Here is a 24775-nt window from a genome sequence, read left to right on the forward strand (position 1 = left end):
CAAAATAGTGGCAGAGATGGTGGCGCATCTCCATGTAGCAGGCATAAACATCATCCCATACCTGGACGATTTCCTGGTAATAGCATCCTCGCCAAAGATCCTCAAAGAGGATACCAGCCGAGTCATCTCCCTATTTCAGAGACTGGGGTGGATAGTTAACTTCCCTTAATCTAGTCTTTCCCTGAGACACGCAAAACCTTCCTGGAGGTGCGGATAGACTCGGTGTCGCAGACCTTATCCTTGCCTCCACCCAGACTGGAAAGCCTTAGACTGGCAGCACAGGAATGCGGCCAGAAGAAACAAATAACAATTAGGGACGCGATGAGGCTCCTGGGCCTCATGACCTCTTGTATCAACATTATTCCTTGGGCCCAGGCACACTCAAGAACGCTCCAGAGAGCCATCCTGGGCAACTGGGATGGGGCAACAACCTCCCTGGACATCAGGATGCCCATGTCATCTGTCACACGGTCCCTCCGCTGGTGGCGGTCAACAGACAACCTAGAAGCAGAGTCCCCAAGGGTGGCAGAGCCCTTCATTTCTGTAGTCACCGACGCAAGCCAGTCTGGCTGGGGAGCGCAAATGGGGCAGCACCTGTTCCAGGGCGAATGGGGTCCAGCGTTGCGTAGCCAGACCTCAAATTTCAGAGAACTTAGGGCCATCTTGGAGGCACTTCACAGGGCTCAGGATATCCTAAAGAAGAGACATGTTAAGATCTTCTCTGATAATGACCACCGTTTCACTTATTCACCACCAGGGAGGCACCAGGAATTTCCACCTGCTGAAATTAACAGCCCAGGTCTTCCGATGGGCCGAGACCACGGTACAGTCCCTGACGGCAGTCCACCTCAAAGGGTCCCAGAACCTCACAGCCAACTTTCTTAGTCGAAGACGCCTAGACCCCGGGGAATGGTCCCTGAATCAAGAGGAATTTCGTCTTATTACAGATGCCTGGGGCAGTCCACAGATGGACCTGTTCGCTAACAGCAAAAATTCAAAATGCCCTGTCTACTTTTCCCTAGATACGAGGGACAGGGCCGAGGGGGTTAGACGCCTTTTCTCAGAGTTGGGACTTCAGTCTAGCGTATGCCTTCCCCTGATCCTGAGAGTATTGCAGAAGGTCCAGCAAAGCCATATCACCCTGATCTTAATCGCCCCATACTGGGAAAAACGGGCGTGGTTTCCAGTACTCCTAAGACTCGCCATCGCGGAGCCAATCCGCCTTCCAGCCAGGAAGGATCTCCTAGCGCAGGGCCCAGTGTTGTGCCCCAATTTAGAGAGACTGAACCTCGCAGTGTGGATATTGAGGAACAGACGCTACTGAGGCAAGGTCTGTCCTCCAGAGTTAGCGCAACCCTATGCCAGTCTCACAAAACGGTTACATCAGCTATTTATAGCAAGATTTGGAAAGGGTTGTCCTCCTGGAGGGGGCTGGAAGTCTCCAATCTTGTCACCTTGGTGGCGGAGATCTTGGACTTCCTCCAGGAGGGTCTAGATAAAAACCTTAGACCAGGGACCCTAAAGGTACAGGTATCTGTGCTCTCGGCCATTCTAGACCAACCGTTAGCAGATCATAGACTGATCCTCAGGTTTATAAATGCGGCAGAAAGAAGGAGGCCGGTTAGCCGTAGTACGGTTCCCCCCTGAGACCTGAACCTAGTTCTCGAGAATCTCTGTGAAACCCCCTTTTGAGCCCATTGATCAGGTATCAATTAGGCACCTCACTTTAAAAACCGTATTTCTGGTAACAATCAAAACAGCAAGGCGCGTTAGCGAGCTCCAGGCTCTGTCTTGTAAAACACCTTATCTATTAGTCCAAGATAAGATCATACTAAAAACGGACCCCTTCTTTCTTCCAAAAGTAGCCTCAAAATTCCACAGACAGCAGGAAATTATCCTCGCATCTTTCTGTCAAGATCCCAAAAATGATAGGGAATGAGACTACCATGGCCCTCTTACATCCAGGCTATTCTATGCTACTTAGAGCAGACATCATCCTTTAGGAAGGCTGACTGTCTTTTTGTGCAATTTCAGGGGCCGGGCAGAGGAAGAGCGGCTTCTAGGAGGTCCATTAGCCGCTGGATAAAAACCACAGTCCAGCAGGCCTACTCTTCCAGCGACAGACCTATTTCGGAAGGACTTAAGGCCCATTCAACCAGGCCAGTATCCTGCTCCTGGGCCGAGAGGGCTATGGCGACACCGGACCAAATATGCGAGGCAGCCATGTGGTCCAATCTGCACACATTTGTTAAACATTACAGGTTGAATATGGACCTCTCCTCCGAACTCTCGTTTGGGAGAAAGGTCTTGCAGGCAGTGGTGTCCCCGTCCCCCCCCTAAGAAAATAATCTGGTATACTCCAGGTATGCCGTCAGGATGACGCCGGGGAAAAGGGAGTGAATTTCTTACCGAAAATTCCTTTTTTCCGAGTCATCCTGACGGCACGTAATTCCCTCCCAAAACTCACACATACGTCTACGATTATGCGGGCACGAATCTGTAGCCCAGATGCTCCTATGTCGGACATTCTTTTCATGCGGAAAATTTATGCATAATATCCTTTGTTTAAACTCGGGTAAGCTACCCTTTATTTTCAAATGGAATTAACCATGTTATTCTTGTTTCGGAGCAAATAAAATATCTTCCTTGGTTAACCGCGACATGTCCATGTAAGTAATTTAGAAGACACTGGAGAATGGGAGGCGGGAGGACCCTTTTGAAGTCTCTTGCTTCCTGTCCCTACAAGGTCAAGGTGCAACCTCCAGGTATGCCGTCAGGATGACTCGGAAAAAAGGAATTTTCGGTAAGAAATTCACTCCTATTTTGATCGGCACTATCCATTGAATTTCAGCGATTGCATGACTTGTGGGTGGGCTTCCTGAGGTCCCCCCCATGACTGCTCCTTGTTGTCAGCTACCTACGGGAACCTACAGCATGGAGCTGTCACATTCAGAGCCTGCAGGGCCGTAATACTCATAAACATAAAAACATGCATGCCCTGAGGATTAAAGCCCACAAAGCCAAGACCTAAAAAGGCAATGGGGCCGTCGTGAAGGGGTTAAAGGCAATTTTTTTCCCACTTAAATGTATGTATTTTGGGCTGACATCAATTTTTTTGCAACAATGTTTCATTAAAACCTTTTAGCACAATTTGGCCAGCTAAATACGACCAGGTTTTAATCCGACCCTGTGCCCAGCGGACCATACTTTGGATGGTCCGGGCGGCATGCCAAACGTGTAGTAGAGATGTAAATTGGTTTTTTTTCTGCTGTCTGTGCAGAGCCCGCATAAAAAATGTGATTTTTCTTCCCTCCACCAGCAGAAAATTGATTTCCGAAGACCTCTGCGGTGCGAGCACGCCGGAGCGGCCCCATTCAACAGAACAGAAGAGCAGACAGTGCAGGCGCGTCTAATCGGGGGGAGAAGAAGGCTTCAGTCGGCGCCATGGAGACGGGGACACCAGCATCAGAGGGGGTAAGTGTATATAACTTCTGTATGGCCGATATTTAATGCAGGATGTATATTACAAAGTGCATTAATATGGCCATACAGAAGTGCTTAACCCCACTTGCTTTTGCGGGACAACCCCTTTAAGCTTTACTGATTGCTCATAGAGAATGTAACTTCTATTCCACACACCCATCCCCCTGTCGTCCTATAGTCTGCACCTATGATGAAAAAATAACGGATAATAGACTCTGTATAAAATGTAGACATTGTAATCACGTTATCAAATGATTGCAGACATTAACATTCTTGTTTCTTTGTATGGGAGGGCCTGGTGCTGCTTGGAGTGGAGTACATCATCTTTGGAGACTTCTTCGATCAACTTGTGCAGCTGAAGGGGTGTCTTGACATCCCCAGTGCACGGTAATTCAGTCTTAAGCTAATAAACAGCTCACTACAGTTTTAACTTTGCTTTAGTTATCATAAAAGAATGCGTAGTACAGAATAGTAAAGTTTTTTGATTTAGGTATATAACTCACACTGTGTATAATTACATTCTGTACAATAGCAAAAGACGTGAAAAAAACTATTTTCCAATATCTAAGTAAGTAATTATAATAAAGAAAAACTTGTTAATCAACAATAAACCGTCTATGCTGGTCATGTTAATTCGTTAATCAACAAAGTTTAGAATAAGAGGAGGGAAGGGGGAAAACTAAATTCTAGTATTTAATCTGCAGTTAAGGTAGAATATACGTCAAGCCAAAAGCCCCACACCTCCTGAAATTTGCCTGGGTAGCCTCTATTCTGGTAAATAACTTTTTCATAGAGATCACTACAGTTACATAAAGAGGACAGTACATGAGTAGAGTTACCTTTACACAGGGCAGTTATCACCCAAATATCGCTGGAAACAGCAAATTTGGGCGATAGCTGTCCCGTGTACACGGTACTGAGCAAGAAATTGCTCACTGGTCAGTCACTTGGTTTATAGCAGAACTAAAAACCAAGTGACTATTGGCCCATGTAAACAGGCAGTTATTCAACTATGAATGACTGCCTGTTTACTGTGAAAGGAGACAAGCGAGCCAGAATGATCTCCCAACTGTTCCACCTCCATTCAAAGAACGACTATCACTCCTTGTGAAGCGCAGGAGCGATAATTGGGCAGCTGTTTGTGGAAAGGCTGTTGGGCCTTTATGCAAGCTACATTAGTCCCATGTAAAGCAACCTTTATATTAGCTATACTGCCCACATACAAGGTCCAATGATGACCCAGTAAATATATTCTTATTGTCGTTGTTTTTTTTGTTTTTTTGTTTGTTTGTTTTTATAGGTGTAATAGACTCAAACCTGGTCTGTAATCCCAGATTATACTGTATGTATAGAGGATGGTTTGAAATCTTAAAATATAAAACATATTTAGGAATATTCTCAATGTATGTGCACACATTAGGTTTCATTTTCATCTATATATATATCTCTATCTATATATATATATATATATATATATATATATATATATAAAGCTGAAAGCCCTCACTGACTGACTGACTGACTCACTGACTAACTCGCCAAAAGTTCTCCAACTTCCTAATGTCGTAGAAACATGAAATTTGGCAGAAGCATAGATTATCTCCAAAATAGGAAAAGAAATTGGGTCCCAACTCGATTATTCAATTCTATGCGCAAAAGAATTGGCGTCGAAATTTTACGTACATAATCTAAATCTCTCACTTCCCAATGTCATAGAAACATGAAATTTGGCACGAGCATTGATTATGTCATAAATAGGAAAAGCTAATGGGTCCCAATTCGATTGTTCAATTCTATGTGCAAAAGAATTAGCGTCCAAATTTTACGTGCGGAATGTAATTTTCTCACTTTCCGGTGTCATAGAAACGGGAAATTTGGCAGGAGCATTGATTGTCATAAATAGGAAAAGCTAATGGGTCCCAACTCGATTATTCAATTCTAGCGCAAAAGAATTAGCGTCGAAATTTTATATGCGGAATGTAATTTCTTCACTTTCCGGTGTCATAGAAACAGGAAATTTGGCACGAGCATTGATTATGTCATAAATAGGAAAAGCTAATGGGTCCCAACTCGATTATTCAATTCTATGCGCAAAAGAATTAGCGTCCAAATTTTACGTGCGGAATGTAATTTTTTCACTTTCTGGTGTCATAGAAACATGAAATTTGGCACGAGCATTGATTGTCATAAATAGGAAAAGTTAATAGGTCCCAACTCCATTATTCAATTCTAGCGCAAAAAAATTGGCGTCGAAATTTTACGTGCGGAATGTAATTTTCTCACTTTCCGGTGTCATAGAAACGGGAAATTTGGCACAAGCATTAATTAGGTCATAAATAGGGAAAGCGAATGGGTCCCAACTCCATTATTCAATTCTATGCACAAAAGAATTAGCGTTCAAATTTTACGTGCGGAATGTAGTTTTCTCACTTTTCGGTGTCATAGAAACGTGAAATTTGGCACGAGCATTGATTATGTCATAAATAGGAAAAGCTAATGGGTCCCAACTCGATTATTCAATTCTATGCGCAAAAGAATTGGCGTCGAAATTTTACATGCGGAATGTAATTTTCTCATTTTCCGGTGTCATAGAAACGTGAAATTTGGCACGAGCATTGATTATGTCATAAATAGGAAAAGCTAATGGGTCCCAACTCGATTATTCAATTCTATGCGCAAAAGAATTGGCGTTGAAATTTTACATGGGGAATGTAATTTTCTCACTTTCCGGTGTCATAGAAACGTGAAATTTGGCACGAGCATTGATTATGTCATAAATAGGAAAAGCTAATGGGTCCCAACTCCATTATTCAATTCTATGCACAAAAGAATTAGCGTTCAAATTTTACGTACAAAATCTAATTCTCTCACTTTCCGATTTCATAGAAACTTGAAATTTGGCACGGGCATTGATTATGTCATAAATAGGAAAAGTTAATGGGTCCCGACTCGATTATTCAATTCTAAGCGCAAAAGAATTGGCGTCCAAATTTTAGGTACGGAATCTAATTCTCTCACTTCTTGGTGTCATAGAAACATGAAATTTGGACCGGGCATTGATTGTCATAAATAGGAAAAGTTAATGGGTCCCGACTCGATTATTCAATTCTAAGCGCAAAAGAATTAGCGTCAAAATTTTATGTATGGAATTTAATTCTCACATCCAGAAGTCATTTTATATAACGGAAACGTCGCATGGTTACCTCCCCGTGGTGTTTCCTGGGTAACGCAGAAAACTATGCAAAATGGTGAGCATATGTTTTCCCGGTATCTCTAAAGTAACCACGACTTCATAAGATTTTCCATGTGAACACCAGATAAACACCACTACCAAATATATACACACTCACAGACTCACTCACTCGCTGGCCCGCTCATGGACTCGCTGACTCGCCAAAAGTTCTCCAACTTCCCGATGTCATAAAAACATGAAATTTGGCACAAGCATAGATTATCTCCAAAATTGGAAAAGTAATTGGGTCCCAACTCGATTATTCAATTCTAGCGCAAAAGAATTGGCCTCGAAATTGTATGTACATAATCTAAATCTCTCACTTCCCAATGTCATAGAAACCCAAAATTTGGCAGGAGCATTGATTATGTCATAAATAGGAAAAGCTGGGGGGCGTGGCCTGACTGATGGTGGAGACAGTCACATCGGGTTGAGCTCCTACTTTACCCGAGCCTAAAGCGACATTCAAAGCAGACCCAGCGGTGTTTCTCCCTGCAAGTGAAGAGTGCCTGCTTCTGACATACCAGCATGCCAAAGAGGAGAGCCTTCAAGGTGCCACCGCAGAGGGTTTCTGATTTTTTTTTTTCCCTGTGAGGACAGAGGAGCAGCCTGCAAACTCCCGGGGACCTTCCTCCCCTGCTGTCTCTTCACCTGGAGAGGAGGGAGCAAGGAGTCCTCACACAGCCAATGCTGCACAAGATGTTCCTGCTGCCGCTGGTCTCTCACTGCAATTGAGCCCACAGATGAGGTCAGCAAAGTGTGGGGTGAGTGAGAGGAGAGAGGTGGATGCTGAGCTGCAAATGAGCAGACACATTATGGTGCCGACAGGTGCCCCTGCCCCCCCTCCTTCATCTAAAACAAACAGCCTGATAAGCAGTTCTGCTTCTGGGAGAGAAAGATCAGCAGAGATACAGGGAGTGAGGTCAGGAGAGGGCAAAAGTAATGGAAGGATGACTTTACATAAGGAGATAGGAGCAGAATGGGGACTTTCATTAAGTATACAACAATCTAAGATGGCCACATCTGCACACTCCAGCCCCTCCCCCAGCCCTCCTCTCCTTCTCTGAGCCCAGAGAAACAAAAGTGCAGACTCTACACCCCTCTCTCCTGACAACAGGGTTCTGATGAGGAAGAGGACTTTCTTTCTGCTGTCCCTTCATCTAGTTCTCCTGCGTCAGAGGAATTCATAAAAAATATGATTGTAGCCCTGAGAGGGTCACTACAAAAAGATATAAAGCATATTTCCTCTGCATTTTACCACTCTCTCCAGGAAATAGAGGAGCGTATCGACCATATTGAAAATAAAATGGCAGAGTTCTCCACCTCACATAATAATTTAATTGATGCGCATTATGCTTTGGCGGAAGATGTATCCTCTATTAAACAGAAGTTGGCGAATCTAGAGGACAGAAACAGGAGGAATAATATCAAACTAAGAGGTGTCCCTGAGTATCGGTCAATCCGAATTTAAAAAAGGTTTCTACTTTCATTGCGACTCTTTTGCCAAATACCTCAGACCAAGAGCGCATAATTGATAAGGCACATAGACTTCCTAAACCGAAATTTTATCAGAAGCGACTCCACGTGATGTAATAGCAAGAGTCCACTTTTTTCACATTAAAGAAGCGCTAATGTATGCAGTGAGGAACACAATCACTTTGCCCTCTCCATACTCCAATATTCAAATTTATGTGGATCTCTCAGCATTTACAATCCAAAGCAGAAAGGCTCTTTCCAGCATCACCACCTCATTGAGAGCAGCGAATATTCCCTACAGATGGGGATTTCCTACAAAGTTGTTGGTGAACAAAGACAACACGCTGCATGTAAGGCCTCCTTCCCACGAACGGATTTCCGCCACATAATTCGCGGCGAAAATCCGCTGCATTGCCCGCAGCTATTAGGCTGTATTCACACAGGGCGGATTTGCCGCGGTTCTGCCGCAGCAGATCCGCCCGCGGCAAAACCGCCCGCGGCCGCTAATCTCGGGATTAGCCAGCCATGTGGACGAGGTTTCTCAGAAACCTCGTCCACACGGGACGGCTAATCCGCTGCGGTAAATCCGGTTGAAACCGCGGCTGCGGAGATCGCGGAAAAGTGGAGAAAAAAGTAAAAAAAAGAAAAGCTTCACCTCCCCTCAAGGATCCATGAGGGAAGGTGAAAGTACTCACCCCGTGTCCTCCGGCCGGTCTCCGGACCCCCGCTGGCTTCTGCGATGTGCCAATGTGGCGTGCATGCGCAGAAGGCCGGCGAGCCCGGCAAATTCAAAATCTCCCTGCACCCGGCTGTCACAGTTAGCCAAGTGCAGGGAGATATGACTGGGGACCGCTGTATGCGGTTTCCAGTCATATGATCACCGTTATCCATCAGATAACGGTGATCATATAAAGTTAAAAAGTAAAAACAAAAAAAAAGCTAGAAGTTTATAAAGTTAAAGTTTCATCTCCCCTTACAGATCATATCCGTAAGGGGGGATGAAATAACGTACCCATGGTCCCCCGATTTGTTCTCTGATGGGATGTTCATCCACGGACCTTACCGCAGCTTCTGCGCATGCGCCCGTCAGCATGATGGCGGACGCATGCGCAAAAGCGAAATATTGCCCAAGAAATTTAAAATCTCCCTGCTCCTGGCTACCAAAGGTAGCCAAGAGCCTGGAGATGTCACGGGGAGCCGCGGTATGCGGTTACTGGTGATGTGATCGCCGTTATCCAATGCATAATGGCGATCACGTAAAAGTTCTTTAAAAAGTGGAAGTTTCATCTCCCCTCACCGATGCGATCGGTGAGAGGAGATGAAACATCATCTCGGAGGCTTCTGCATTTGAATCCAGATGCGATTATCCTCCATGGACCCTTCCGGCTGCTGCGCATGCGCCCGCCGGCAAAATGCAGGACACTTTCGCAGGAGCTGGGGAGCCCAGGAAATTTTAAATCTCCTTGCTCCCAGCGACCAACGGTCGCTGAGTGCTTGGAGCAGTGACCGGTGGCCTCGTTGAGCGGTCCCCAGTCACGTGATAAAGTAGCCATCTAACATTAGGCCGGTCACACATGACCGGAGAGGAATTATGGGTTCTGCATGCGCTTGATCAGCGGTAATCCACGGATCAATCGCATGCATTGGATTACACAATTCCCCACAATTAGTGGGTCGGAATTACGTAATCCACTCGCAGAAACAGAACACGGCGTGCTATATTTTACCGCGGATATCCGCGACCTAGAGCCCATTGTGCTCTATGACCGCGGATATACCCGCAGCCCACATGCAAACACATTGTGTACGGGCTGCGGGTACCCGGGTCATCTCTAAGCGACGGCGCGGGAGATAAAAACAAACAACGGTGTACTGCGCATGACCGCCTGTGTGAGTAGACAGTTATGCGCAGTACATTACTCGGCCGTACGCAGGGTCACAGCCGGGCTCACAGCTGGAATCCGCTGCGGCCCTCCACAAGCGGATTCCACCTACGGCCGTGTGAGCCCGGCGTTATTCAGACCGCTACCTGTAATCCGTAATTTACAAGAAGCCCCGTGAACACTCGCCTTCATGCAGTTCCAGGAGCAGCTTGTTGAGCGCCTTCTGTGTGAGACCGCTGCACCGCAGCAAGATTACAAAGCCTCACAGAGCGCCACTTTTTACACCCCATCCCCGCCACTGAGGTTAAGATATACCCCCCAAAAAGCATGAGAGGAGGGGGGATACACGGTTTTCTTGCCCCATGTGCCCAACCCAACCAGCCTCCGTAATTACCCCTGTCTTCGGACATAAAGCGCGGTTTATATTATCACTTGTATCTAATATTTAGGGAATGCCAAAAAATGGGGGGGGTATTTTTAGGAAGTCAATTTTTTTTTCCGTATAAGTGGGCAATGGGAACTGGAATTTATTCAGTTCTGCCCTGAAATCCAGTGCGCATTCCCTCCATTATGGGCCTAGCCATGTGTACTGTAAGTAGATTATGGCCACAATGGATATGTTTCTGAACACGGGACAAACAGGGGTATCCATTTTGGGGTCAACGTCTTCATTCCTATGTACACTGTACAAAAAGAAACAGTTTTTAAATTGACAAAATTGACAAAAAATGAAAATCGTAATTTTTTCTTTCTGCTTTGCTTAGATTCATTCAAATACTGTGGGGTTAAAATACGCAGTACACCCCTAGATGAATTCATTAAGGGGTCTAGTTTTCAAAATGGGGTCATTTGTGGGGGTTCTCTATTGTTTTGGCCGCTCAATGGCTCTACAAGTGGGCAATGGGGCCTGGAATTTATTCCGTTGTACCCTGAAATCCAATGGGTGCTCTTTCCATTATAGGCCTAGCCATGTTTCCTTAAAGTAGATTAGGGCCACAATGGGTATGTTTCTGAACACGGGACAAACAGGGACATCCATTTTGGGGTGAACGTCTTCATTCCTATGTACACTGGACAAAAAAAACTGTTTTTAAATTGACACAATTGCCAAAAAAATGAAAATCATAATTTTTTCCTTCTGCTTGGCTTAGATTCATTCAAAAACTGTGATGTCAAAAAAGTCATCGTACTCCTAGATAAATTCGTTAAGGGGTCTACTTTTCAAAATGGGGGTCACTTGTGGGGGTTCTCCATCGTTTTGGTCACTCAATGGCTCTACAAGTGTGCAATAGGGCCTAAATCTCCTTCAAGCAAAATTTCTGTTCCGAAAGCCACCGGTTGCTCCTTTCATTTTGGGCCCCATTGTGCATACAGACGTAATACTAGGGCCACAATGGGTATGTTTCTGAGCACAGGACAAACAGGCTCATCCATTCTGGGGTGCAAATCCTCATTTTCATGTGTACTATTGAAAACATTCCTGTCTTTAAAATGACATATTTGCCAAAATATGAAATTTTAGTTTTTCTCTTCTAAATTCCATTGACTCCTGAAAAGAAACTGTGGGGTTAAAATACTAACGACACCCCTCAGTGAATACGTTAAGGGGTGTCGTTTTTAAAATGGGGTCATTTGTGGGGGTATCTATCATTTTGACTCCCATGAGCCTTTCCAATCTTGGCTTGGTGTAGGAAAACAAAGTGTTCCTCAAAATGCTGAAAAGTAATGTTAAATTTGTACGTCTCCTAAATGGTTAAAAAAACTAAATTTTTTCCAATATGCGCCCAAAATAAAGTAAATGGATGGAAATATATATCTTAGCAAAAATTTCTATATTATGTTTGCACATATTTGAGATATTGCAATTGGAAATGTGAAAAAGACGATTTTTTTCAAAATTTTCCCAATTTTGGCGCTTTTAATAAATAAACACAAATTCTATCGCTCTTTTTTTTCCGCCTAAATGAAGTACAACATGTAGCGAAAAAACATTGTCAAAATCGCTTGGATATGCAAAACCTTTCTGGTGTTTTCATGCTAAATTGACACGTGTCAGATTTGCAAGATTTGGCCTGGTCATTAAGGCGCAAACAGGCTTGGTCACTAAGGGGTTAAATCCCCCAACAATCAAAAGATAATCTCTGATGCTTTAAAAGAATACTTTGACCTGAATTCAGACCCAACAATAGGGAACTGTACCTTATGGAATGCGCACAAAGCCGTTATCAGGGGAATTCTGATAAAAATCAGTGCTCAGAACAGGAAAAACAAGAAGCAAGGTATGGTAGAACTTCTTGACAAAATAAAACAATTAGAGCAAAGTTTACAAGGCCCTTCTGGAACTGATCTTACAGAAGATTTAATGTCACTCCGACGCAATCTGAGAGAGATTCTGCTAGAGGACTACAAAAGAGATTCCATATATTGGAAAGCTAATTTCTATGCAAATATGGACAAGCCTTCTAAATTAATGGCTAACATTACCAAACCAAAAAGGGTGAAAGCTAAAATTCCATACGTGTTTAAAGCAAATGACCCTCTAATCAAGGTTTCCCATCCTCCTGAGATAGCAGAGGAATTTAGGGCCTATTATGCCAAGCTTTATAGTTTAAAAGAAGATCCCTCGGTTCCCCAACCCAGTTCTGATGATATAGATACATTTTTGGAGAAAATGTCCCTCCCTACTTTAGGTAACAAAGCTCAAGAATTGGGCAAACTTATCTCTTTAGCAGAAATAACAAACTATTGGCGAATTGAAAAATTTGAAATCACCAGGGCCAGATGGGTTCTCAAACGAGTACTATAAATTATTTGCCCCGGATCTCACTCCATATGTAATAGGAGTATTTAATGATGCAATGATAAATGGATTCTTGCCTGCAGAAATGCTGCAAGCAACTATCGCCACAATTCCTAAATAAGGTAAACCCCCTACCACACCATCTGATTTTAGACCAATATCTCTCCTCAATTCAGACACTAAAATCTACTCCAAAGTTCTTGCCGAAAGACTCTTAAGTCTTGCCAGAGGTGATTCATAAAGATCAAGTAGGTTTCATTAAGGGGAGGCAAGCAGCAGATGGCACGAGGAGGGCGCTAAACCTGATGGCAATGCTAGAGTCGAGTCAGGCGCCTTCTCTCCTCCTTGCACTGGATGCGGAGAAGGCGTTCGATAGACTACACTGGGAATTTGCAACCCTAAAAAAATTTGGAACGGGACCCCAATTTTTACAAGCTGTCCGTGCACTGTATTCTTCACCGTCTGCAAGGGTGTTAGTAGATGGCACTCTATCTTCGCCATTTACAATTACGAATGGGACGCGGCAGGGATGCCCTCTTTCTCCCCTGTTGTTCACTATGATAATGGAGTCCTTGGCGAAATTAAGAAGAATCACTCCTGAGATACGGGGAGTTCCTCTGGGGTTCAGACAACATAAAATTTGACTCTTCGCGGATGATGTTCTCCTGTCTTTGACTGATCCCTTAAACTCTCTGAGAAAACTAGCAGTAAATATAGAGATGTTCAGCAAAGCTTCGTATTAGAAGCTAAATGTAGACAAATCTCAAATATTAGCTATCAACATAGACGAACAATTAAAGCTAGACATTCAGAAAGAGTTTCCCTTTCAATGGCAACCAGAAATCCCATATTTGGGCATAAAACTGTGTCACACATTGTCCAGGATTGTTTCAACTAATCTGAGCCCTTTATTTTCCACCACTCAAAAAGAGCTGGAAAGATTGGGGAAGATGGAGCACTCCTGGATGGGGAGGATAGTGCTCTACAAGATGCTAATATTGCCAAAACTTTTATACTTCTTCCGTACCCTTTCTTACCCTATTCCACAAGTTACAATAACAGGGTTTCAAAAACAACTACTGAGGTACATTTGGAATAATAATAGACATAGGGTAGCAGCACAGATCCTATACCAACACCATAGACAGGGGGGACTGGGTGTCCCAAATTTGCACTCATATTATCAAGCAACTATTCTTAGACAGACTGGGGCCTGGCTGCGGGATCTGGAGGTGCCATCATGGAGTCTTCTGGAAAGACAATTAAACAAAAATAGACCACTAGGTTCCCTTTTGGGAGCAAGCATGATCCGAACTTTATATCCCAATTGTCCACCTTTCACAATAGCAAAGTCCAGGGCAGCACAACACCATATAACCCTCTGGGTGGGACCGTCCAATGTGCCAACCGCAGCAAGGAGCCGGATCGCTCAGCTCCAGAAAGCCAGTCAGAAGAAAAATAGTCATGGCAGCAGGAAACGATGCAATCACAAAACCTTTATTCCTCCAGTCACCATACGACGTTTCGATCTAACATGATCTTTATCAAGTATATACAACACCCACCAGCCCAATACTTATATAGCAGAACAATTAAAAACAGATAGCAAGCAGCTGACTTACTCATTATGCATGTGCATCCTTCCACCATAGCCTCCGCTATTGCTGATGCATACATCATCAAGCTGCGTCCACATCACTTCTCAGATCTCGCGAGACTACAGTGCCCTAACTCAGACCGGCTTCTTTCTGTGTACTGCGCATGCGCTGATCGTATAGCGCTAAACAGAGTCTCCATGGACATTTCACCCTTCTGCTATATTAATGCACACAACATGTCATATTGTATTAACAGATGACCAATAGAGCATTTGTAAAGTACAGTCATCGGGATTTATATATATATATGACGGAATACTCATTCAGATCCTAGGTGGCTCTACAAAGGCATGTGAACATGCAAGCCCCTCCCATTCCATTCATGAATATGCACATATAAAATATTAGACACAACTTACACTGAGCCATATTATAGTATAATCAAACTGCTAACAAGCAGTGCAAATACATATAGCTATCTATATGCAGATGGTCCAAATAACATAGCAAATCAATGTATGAAATATAAATGCCGCAGCAAAAAATCATCCAGGTCATGCATAGTTAATTATGAAGTTTAAAGATTTGTCATTATATTCACATTAAATATCTCATGTAGAAAAACCATTTCATACTCGTTATCTTTTGTGCGTACCATAATTAATACCAGGTCAGAGTAATTTAATGGGCCAGACGTATATGTATGCAATATCCTTTATTGAACAACCACAAGTTTAATCCAAGACACAGCAACAATTTTAGCAAATATGTGGCATGGAGGAGGATCAAACTTCAGAAGAATGGCGCACATGCATATGAGCCGTATCTGCAATACAAACAAACATAAGGTGATTAAAAACAAACATGAGACGAGGTACTAGTAATTTACAGTCATCAAAAATTTCAATGCATCATTTATAACCGTGACATTATTGGATATTCTATATTTAACCCCTTAGGGGTCAAGGTCTCCAGCTCGTGTATCCATTTCATTTCTTTACGTCTGAGTAAACCCTCACGATCTCCTCCCCTAGGCAATGGTGCTACCCAGTCTATGACCTTAAATCTTAATTGGCTCACAGTATGTTGAAAATCACAAAAATGTTTCGGAATTGGCAGGTCTATTTTTCTTGTCCGGATCGTGCTCTTATGATTTATAATTCGGCTACGTATTTCCATAGTTGTTTGCCCTACGTAGCCAAGCCCGCAAGGGCACGTAATCAAATATACTGCATATGATGTAGTACAGGAAAACCTTCCTTTTAACATATACTTCCTGCCTGAAATAGGGTGTCTAAAATGATCCCCCTTCTGTAAATTATTACAGCAAGAGCAAGAGACACAAGGAAAATTGCCCCTCTTGCTCTGACCGAATGTTGTATCAGTCCACCACCTGGAGTAATAAGGGGCCTAACCACCTTATCCCTAATATTATTACCCCTCTTATAGGCCAATATTGGTGGTAATTTAAACTCAGGTATGTTCTTACGACAATCTCTCAAGATAGGCCAATGTCTCATCAGAATATTCCTAACCTCTCCACTTTGGGGACCATAGGTTGAAATAAAAGGAATCCTAGGGGGACCTGGTTTCCGTACTTTATCCAACAATAAGTCCTTTCTCTCCACCTGACACACTCTCTCTTTTGTCTTCTGCAATAAGGAGGGAGGATAACCCCTCTGCACAAATTTAGCGCACATCGCATCAATCCTAGATTCCACTACCCTTTCATCTGTGATCCTTCGCACGCGTAACAGCTGTGACCACGGTAAGGAATCAACCATCGGGCGTGGATGATTGCTACTATAGTAAAGCAGCGAATTCCTGTCTGTTTCCTTAACAAATAAGTCTGTGCTCAAAGAGGTACCTTCATGTATCACATTCACATCCAAAAATTGGATGTTTTTACGGGAATAAGACATAGTAAAACCCAATTCTGGGTAGATGTTGTTCAAATAAATATAAAAAGCTGTCAGACTCTCTTCAGTACCGCTCCACAGTAGAAAAATATCGTCTATGAAGCGGTACCAGCATATAACATGACTCCAATACTCAGAAACATAAATGTGCTGTTCCTCACACATACGCATAAATATATTCGCGTACGTCGGCGCTACGTTTGATCCCATAGCTGTGCGCTGTCGCTGCCGGTAGTACACCCCCACGAACACAAAATAGTTGTTCACGAGGATGTACTCCAGCAGCGACAGGGCAAACCGACGATTACCAACTGGAATGGAGGACGCATCTAGGAAATGTTCAACAGCCAACAATCCGCGTGTATGTGAAATAGAAGTATATAAGCTAACTACGTCAAACGTAACCAGCAAAGTAGAGTCAGTGACCAAGTTATTAAGTTTCCTCAAAAAGTCTCCTGTTTCCCTTAAATATGACTGAGCATTTTCTGCAAAGCAACACAAAACCCTATTCAGAAATTTTGCACAGTTGGAAAAAAGGGATCCACAACCCACCACAATCGGCCTTCCTGGTGGATGATTTAAATCTTTGTGGATTTTAGGTAACGTATAAAATGCTGGTATTATGGGGTATTGCACGTCAAGAAATTTGTACAGCGGGTTGTCAATCACTCCCTCCAACTGTGCTTCTTGTAACCTTATCCTTAGTCTAACCTGGAATTTAGAGGTGGGATCACCTCCCAACCGCTCATAGACCTGCTGATCCTGGAGTTGCCTGGATTTCGGCGCAGTAGTCAGTCATATTCATGACGACTACTGCGCTGCCTTTGTCAGCAGGTTTCAAAACTACGGATTTGTCACATGACAAACCATTCAGAGCATCATATTCAGCTTTAGTCAAGTTAGTTTTTCTCCTCACCGATTTATTCATGGATCTGGCTCTGAGTTTGGAAACATCTCTCAAGACCAGAGAGGAGAAAGTATCAATGGCATGATTAGTGACAGGTGGAGAGAAATGACTCTTGTTGCGAAAACCCAAATTTTTAAGACAAAATCCATCAGTGGTGGTAGATGTATTACTCAGTCATATTTTCCTGGGACCCAAAGTAATGTTTCAGGTTTAGATTCCTGAAAAACCTTCTTAAGTCCAATTCTAGATTGAACCAATCTACTTGATTAGACGGACAAAAGGATAGACCCTTCGCCAAAACAGTGATCTCAATATCATTTAACGGTCTAGACGATATATTTACCACAATGTCTCTATTTAATGTTTCTTCTGTGTGGGTGGTAGCTGCCAACCCGATGGTGTCGCTGTCGTGTTTGTAGTATTTCGACCTAGAGTGTCTCTGTCCACCTCTCCTCCGGAAGATTCGGGGGCCTCTTTTCTCTTGTACCTCGTACAGGTTTGCATCCCATAGACGATATTTTTCTACTGTGGAGCGGTACTGAAGAGTCTGACAGCTTTTCATATTTATTTGAATAACATCTACCCAGAATTGGGTTTTACTATGTCCTATTCCCGTAAAAACATCCAATTTTTGGATGTGAATGTGATACATGAAGGTACCTCTTTGAGCACAGACTTATTTGTTAAGGAAACAGACAGGAATTCGCTGCTTTACTATAGTAGCAATCATCCACGCCCGATGGTTGATTCCTTACCGTGGTCACAGCTGTTACGCGTGCGAAGGATCACAGATGAAAAGGTAGTGGAATCTAGGATTGATGCGATGTGCGCTAAATTTGTGCAGAGGGGTTATCCTCCCTCCTTATTGCAGAAGACAAAAGAGAGAGTGTGTCAGGTGGAGAGAAAGGACTTATTGTTGGATAAAGTACGGAAACCAGGTCCCCCTAGGATTCCTTTTATTTCAACCTATGGTCCCCAAAGTGGAGAGGTTAGGAATATTCTGATGAGACATTGGCCTATCTTGAGAGATTGTCGTAAGAACATACCTGAGTTTAAATTACCACCAATATTGGCCTATAAGAGGGGTAATATTAGGGATAAGGTGGTTAGGCCCCTTATTACTCCAGGTGGTGGACTGATACAACATTCGGTCAGAGCAAAAGGGGCAATTTTCCTTGTGTCTCTTGCTCTTGCTGTAATAATTTACAGAAGGGGGATCATTTTAGACACCCTATTTCAGGCAGGAAGTATATGTTAAAAGGAAGGTTTTCCTGTACTACATCATATGCGGTATATTTGATTACGTGCCCTTGCGGGCTTGGCTACGTAGGGCAAACAACTATGGAAATACGTAGCCGAATTATAAATCATAAGAGCACGATCCGGACAAGAAAAATAGACCTGCCAATTCCGAAACATTTTTGTGATTTTCAACATACTGTGAGCCAATTAAGATTTAAGGTCATAGACTGGGTAGCACCATTGCCTAGGGGAGGAGATCGTGAGGGTTTACTCAGACGTAAAGAAATGAAATGGATACACGAGCTGGAGACCTTGACCCCTAAGGGGTTAAATATAGAATATCCAATAATGTCACTGTTATAAATGATGCATTGAAATTTTTGATGACTGTAAATTACTAGTACCTCGTCTCATGTTTGTTTTTAATCACCTTATGTTTGTTTGTATTGCAGATACGGCTCATATGCATGTGCGCCATTCTTCTGAAGTTTGATCCTCCTCCATGCCACATATTTGCTAAAATTGTTGCTGTGTCTTGGATTAAACTTGTGGTTGTTCAATAAAGGATATTGCATACATATACGTCTGGCCCATTAAATTACTCTGACCTGGTATTAATTATGGTACGCACAAAAGATAACGAGTATGAAATGGTTTTTCTACATGAGATATTTAATGTGAATATAATGACAAATCTTTAAACTTCATAATTAACTATGTATGACCTGGATGATTTTTTGCTGCGGCATTTATATTTCATACATTGATTTGCTATGTTATTTGGACCATCTGGATATATATGTATTTGCACTGCTTGTTAGCAGTTTGATTATACTATAATATGGCTCAGTGTAAGTTGTGTCTAATATTTTATATGTGCATATTCATGAATGGAATGGGAGGGGCTTGCATGTTCACATGCCTTTGTAGAGCCACCTAGGATCTGAATGAGTATTCCGTCATATATATAAATCCTGATGACTGTACTATACAAATGCTCTATTGGTCATCTGTTAATACAATATGACATGTTGTACGCATTAATATAGCAGAAGGGTGAAATGTCCATGGAGACTCTGTTTAGCGCTATACGATCAGCGCATGCGCAGTACACAGAAAGAAGCCGGTCTGAGTTAGGGCTCTGTAGTCTCGCAAGATCTGAGAAGTGATGTGGACGCAGCTTGATGATGTATGCATCAGCAATACCGGAGGCTATGGTGGAAGGACGCACATGCATAATGAGTAAGTCAGCTGCTTGCTATCTGTTTTTAATTGTTCTTCTATATAAGTATTGGGCTGGTGGGGGTTGTATATACTTGATAAAGATCATGTTAGATCGAAACGTTGTATGGTGACTGGAGGAATAAAGGTTTTGTGATTGCATCGTTTCCTGCTGTCACGGCTATTTTTCTTCCAATTGTCCACCTTTGGTGGGTGTGGAGGAGAACTCCCCTCCTATGCTCGCTACATTACAGGCCTGGAACCATTATGTATATAAGTTTAAAGGATCTCCGAAACACTTAACCCTTGGGTTCCCTCTGGAGATCTTTACATATTTTATCCAAGACTTGAACATTAGTGGCTGGAAAAGAAGAGGAATTAAGCATTTATCAGACGTTCTGGGGGAAGAGGAGTTACTAGCCTTTGACATACTTGGGGAGCGTTTTTGACTGGGAGGATCTGACTATTATATATACTATCAAATTCAGTCTTTCCTAAAAAAAAAGAATAGGACAGAATCTCTTAGCTTTCCTGAGAGTCTGAGGTCCCTCTTCACTGCATATAAAGCTCTATACGGGTTCAAAACAAGGACATTTTACAATGTTTTATCAGGAGATATGGGTGTCACGAAGAGAATTCATCTAATAAATTGGGAGTCTGATCTTGGGCGGAGCATTTCTCAGCTTCAGTGGTTGAAATCTTTCAAGTGGGCCAATAAGTCCACTCTCTCAGCAGCAATTCTGCAAACACATTATAAGACACTAACAAGGTGGTACTACACTCCAGCTAAATTAGCTAGAAGTTTCCCTTGCCATAGTAGAGAGTGCTGGAGAAATTGCGGATAAGAGGGAACACTGCTTCACATCTTATGGGATTGCCCGAAAATTCAAAATTATTGGGGAGAAGTATTTGCCCTCATAGCAAAGATTACAGGCACTTACGTGAAAGAGTCCTCAGTTTGCACTTTTACTGTTAGAATGTGATGATTTACCCAATTCACATAGGATGTGGGTATGCCACTTCCTGTTGACGGCAAAACTTATTACAAGAAATTGGAGAACACGCTCTACTCCGCACATTAAAGAACTTCTAGATACCCTAGCAGACCATTATGATTATGAAAAAATACACGCTAAATCGAAAAATTCCATACATCGTTTTAATTCTATCTGGCAATCTTGGCGACAGTTCTGGTTATTAGTTAATCACAATTAGGATTTGCTATAAAGTTATTAATAGTATATGCAATTACAATGTAAGTGGAGATATGTAATTCAGATTAACGCTATTCTACAAGTTAATGCCTACATGTCATCTATATAAGTTTTATCTTGATGTTTGTTTTTGTTTCCATATCTGTGTAACTGGAAAATGTTATGAGTGAAACATGTTATTGCAATGGTAATGAAGATCACCTATTTTGCATTATACTTGTATGATTTTTCTTGAAAATCAAATAAAAACTATTTTGGAAAAAAAATAAATAAATAGGAAAAGCTAATGGGTCCCAACTAGATTATTCAATTCTATGCGCAAAAGAATTAGCGTCGAAATTTTACGTACATAATCTAAATCTCTCACTTCCCAAAGTCATAGAAACATGAAATTTTCCATAAGCATTGAATGTCATAAATAGGAAAAGTTAATGGGTCCCAACTCGATTATTCAATTCTAGCGCAAAAGAATTAGCGTCGAAATTTAACGTACATAATCTAAATCTCTCACTTCCCAATGTCATAGAAACTTAAAATTTGGCACGGGCATTGAATGTCATAAATAGGAAAAGCTAATGGGTCCCAACTCGATTATTCAATTCTATGCGCAAAAGAATTAGCGTCCAAATTTTACGTAGGGAATGTAATTTTCTCACTTTCCGGTGTCATAGAAAGGTGAAATTTGGCACAAGCATTAATTAGGTCATAAATGGCAAAAACTAATGGGTCCCAACTCGATTATTCAATTCTATGCGCAAAAGAATTAGTGTCCAAATTTTAAGTACGGAATGTAACTTTCTCACTTTCCGGTGTCATAGAAACGTGAAATTTGGCACGGGCATTGATTGTGTCATAAATAGGAAAAGTTAATTGGTCCCAACTCGATTATTCAATTCTAAGTGCAAAAGAATTAGCGTCCAAATTTTACGTATGAAATCTAATTATCTCACTTCCTGATGTCATTTTATATAAAGGAAACATCGCATGGTTACCTTCCCGTGGTGTTTCCTGGGTAATGCAGAGAACTATGCAAAATGGTGAACATATGTTTTTCCGGTATCTCTAAAGTAACCACGACCTCATAAGATTTTCCGTGTGAACACCAGATAAACACCACTACCAAATTAACTTGTGCGAAGCCGGGTATATCAGCTAGTGTATTTATAAAGGAAATCAGCTAATGTGAGTCTCTCTTGGCAGTATGAAAAGGGATAAACCATTGTTTTTTCTTTCTATTTCAGAGAGATCTTAAGCCTGATAACATCCTGGAGGCCATCTAAAAATCGCTGACTTCGGGCTGCCCCTCGAGGACATCTACGGAGATCGCGCAGCCACCGGATATGCTGAAACACCACATGGCTTCTGAGATGCTGGACAGTGAGGAGTACAATGCCGCAATCGACTGGTATGTTTTAGATATCATTTTAAATATCATGGTTACCAGCAGGTCCAAGTACCATCGAGGACGATTTAATGCTTCGAACATCGAGGCAAAGATCATCAAAAAAATGAATATTTTCTTTATGTAATACATTTTACACTAGACCATGATAGTAATTTTAGTTCAAATCACTAGATTCAATTTGTTTCATTTTTAGCTCCTTCGAGAAGATTCTACGAAGCGCTTAGGGGTTCACGGTAACATTAGAGCCCAGAAGTTTTTCCGGCATAGCAATTGGGACTGGGTACAAGCCATGAGGATGTGACCACCACATAACCATGTACCAGTAAGCATTGGGGCAGTAATTGTATTGGTTCAGCTTTGTTATAACGTCACAGTAGTACTAATGAAACTGAGTTGGAGATGTCTAAGCCTCACTATGGTGCTAGACATGGGCTGTAGCCCTAATATCACCTTTATGAAGTCTCTTGGTGTATATACTGTGTATGTCTTGAATGTCGTAATATTTTCCTAAGAGGAAGAACACTGGTTTCTGTATTGGTGATTACTTACAGTAACCTGATTTAGGCTGCTTTCAGAAGGAAGATTTTTCCATCTAAATTTTGGACTGATTTTTTTTTTTTTTTTTTTTTTGAGGGTCAGAATATTGCATAGAAATGAAACCCATTCATTGGAGTGGGATGTTTTTTTTTCTACTTGGATAAATAGTTCATGGGAAAAAAAATTGTAGCATGTCCTATTTTTGTCCGATTTTTGAACAAGAATAGCACATGAAAGTGTGTGGTGTCCCACACATCGGACAACGCATAGATGATGATGTGTCCAAGAATCTCAGGCGCAGGTTTAAATCTGTCTGTGTGCTCTGTTGACAAAGGCCACTGTCTGGCCGAAACGCGTTTGGAGTTTGCGTGTTGGATGTATGCGTTTTAATCAATAAAGTTACTATTTTCAATGGTTGAAGCCCTCCTCCATATCTACAGTTTCTCTGAAGTTTAGCTGATTGCCAACGGCCATCTGAGGACTGAGCTCCCGCTGGGAAACAGATAGTTTTTTCCCATATACCGGAGGCCCTGCTGGTGAGGTGAGCCCCTATTCATTTTTTTTAATTTATTTTTTTTTTATTCATTTTTTACTTGTGTGTAAACAGTTTTAGGGTGATAAATTTATATTGGAATTAGTTTGTCTTTTAGAACTTTAATCCAGTGCTGTTATGAGAAGCTATCATACCAGCTAATCCCTCTGCTTCTTTTTCTTAGTCAAACATCCGCGAGGCTCCCGACTATTCAGTCTTGAGAGGATGGAGGCAGCAGAAGCTCACCACTCGACCATATCAGCAGACCACCAGGCCTTATTCGCGGGGTTTTCATTTGTCAGCGCAAACTGGAAAACCCTGGACAGCGCAGCGGTTCTTTATGATCATCGGATGTCCTAAGCCCCAAGAAGATAATCAAGAGAAGATGACCATGAAGAGAAGCAGATGAGCATCAATAAAGTAGGCAAAACAACGTCCAGGACAATATTAGGAGCAGGCCCAGCAGATTACTGCCAGAATGTCTAAATCTGGCATAAAAGTAGTATACCTTTTATTTTTTTTCTTTTATTATGTATAGCTTGAGGATGTGCCTGACTGTCAGGCGCACCACATGCCCAGAGTACATTGATATTATGGTACTGTATGTACAGTGTTACACTTTATATACCCTACATAAATTACTAAAAATACAATTACATTTACTAGTGACTGCTGGTGAATCTAATTTTATATTTCTCCTTCCTCTATGACCTGTATTAGTATGGTCATCGGCAAATGGAAAATAAGGCAAGAGATCGCCAGCTATTAACCCCTTGAGTGGCAGGTTTCCTACCACCCTGTCGTGCCCACCAGGGCAGGTTTTTTAAAATGGTCTAATCATTGAATTTCAACTAGTTTTGCAGTTGCGTCTCAAGAGCCATAACTTTTTCCTTTTTCCATTGACATGGCCATATGAGGGCTTGTTTTTTGCGGGACAAGTTGTGATTTTTTAAACAGGGGGGAGGAAAAAAAGAAATGGGGAAAAAAGAAAAAAAGGGGCCATGTCATTAAGGGGTTAAATAATGTATTAACTTCCTTCTCTGGGTCATTACGACACATGGATACCACATGTGTGATTGTATTTTTGATTTTTTACAAAGTAAAGGGAGACAAGTGTTTTTTTTAATTTTTTTAATAATTTTTTTACTTTTTTTTTTTTATTTTTTTTATTTAATTTTTTTTTTTGTCCCTATAGGGGACTTCCACAGGGACCCATCAGGACCCCTGATCACATTCCGGGTGTCCGATGATGACAGCCCTTTACATGCTGCAGTGACAACCCTTTACATGCTGCAGTCACATAGACTGCAGCATGTAAAGGGTTAA

The 24775-nt window shown here is 42.1% G+C and overlaps 1 long non-coding RNA gene across 2 annotated transcripts; it reads left to right on the forward strand.

Annotated features, from left to right (window-relative positions):
• Positions 1–7149: 7149 nt before the first annotated feature.
• LOC136573627 (uncharacterized) lies at positions 7150–24328 on the forward strand. Of its 2 annotated transcripts, XR_010785902.1 has the most exons (5): positions 7150–7479; positions 22217–22380; positions 22574–22702; positions 23358–23458; positions 23634–24328. It is a non-coding gene; the product is annotated as an uncharacterized lncRNA (long non-coding RNA). The 2 variants fall into 2 exon arrangements; XR_010785901.1 differs by lacking the exon at positions 23358–23458.
• Positions 24329–24775: the final 447 nt, after the last annotated feature.

This window comes from Eleutherodactylus coqui, chromosome 7, assembly GCF_035609145.1.
Source record: "Eleutherodactylus coqui strain aEleCoq1 chromosome 7, aEleCoq1.hap1, whole genome shotgun sequence".
NCBI classification, from domain to species: Eukaryota; Metazoa; Chordata; class Amphibia; order Anura; family Eleutherodactylidae; genus Eleutherodactylus; species Eleutherodactylus coqui.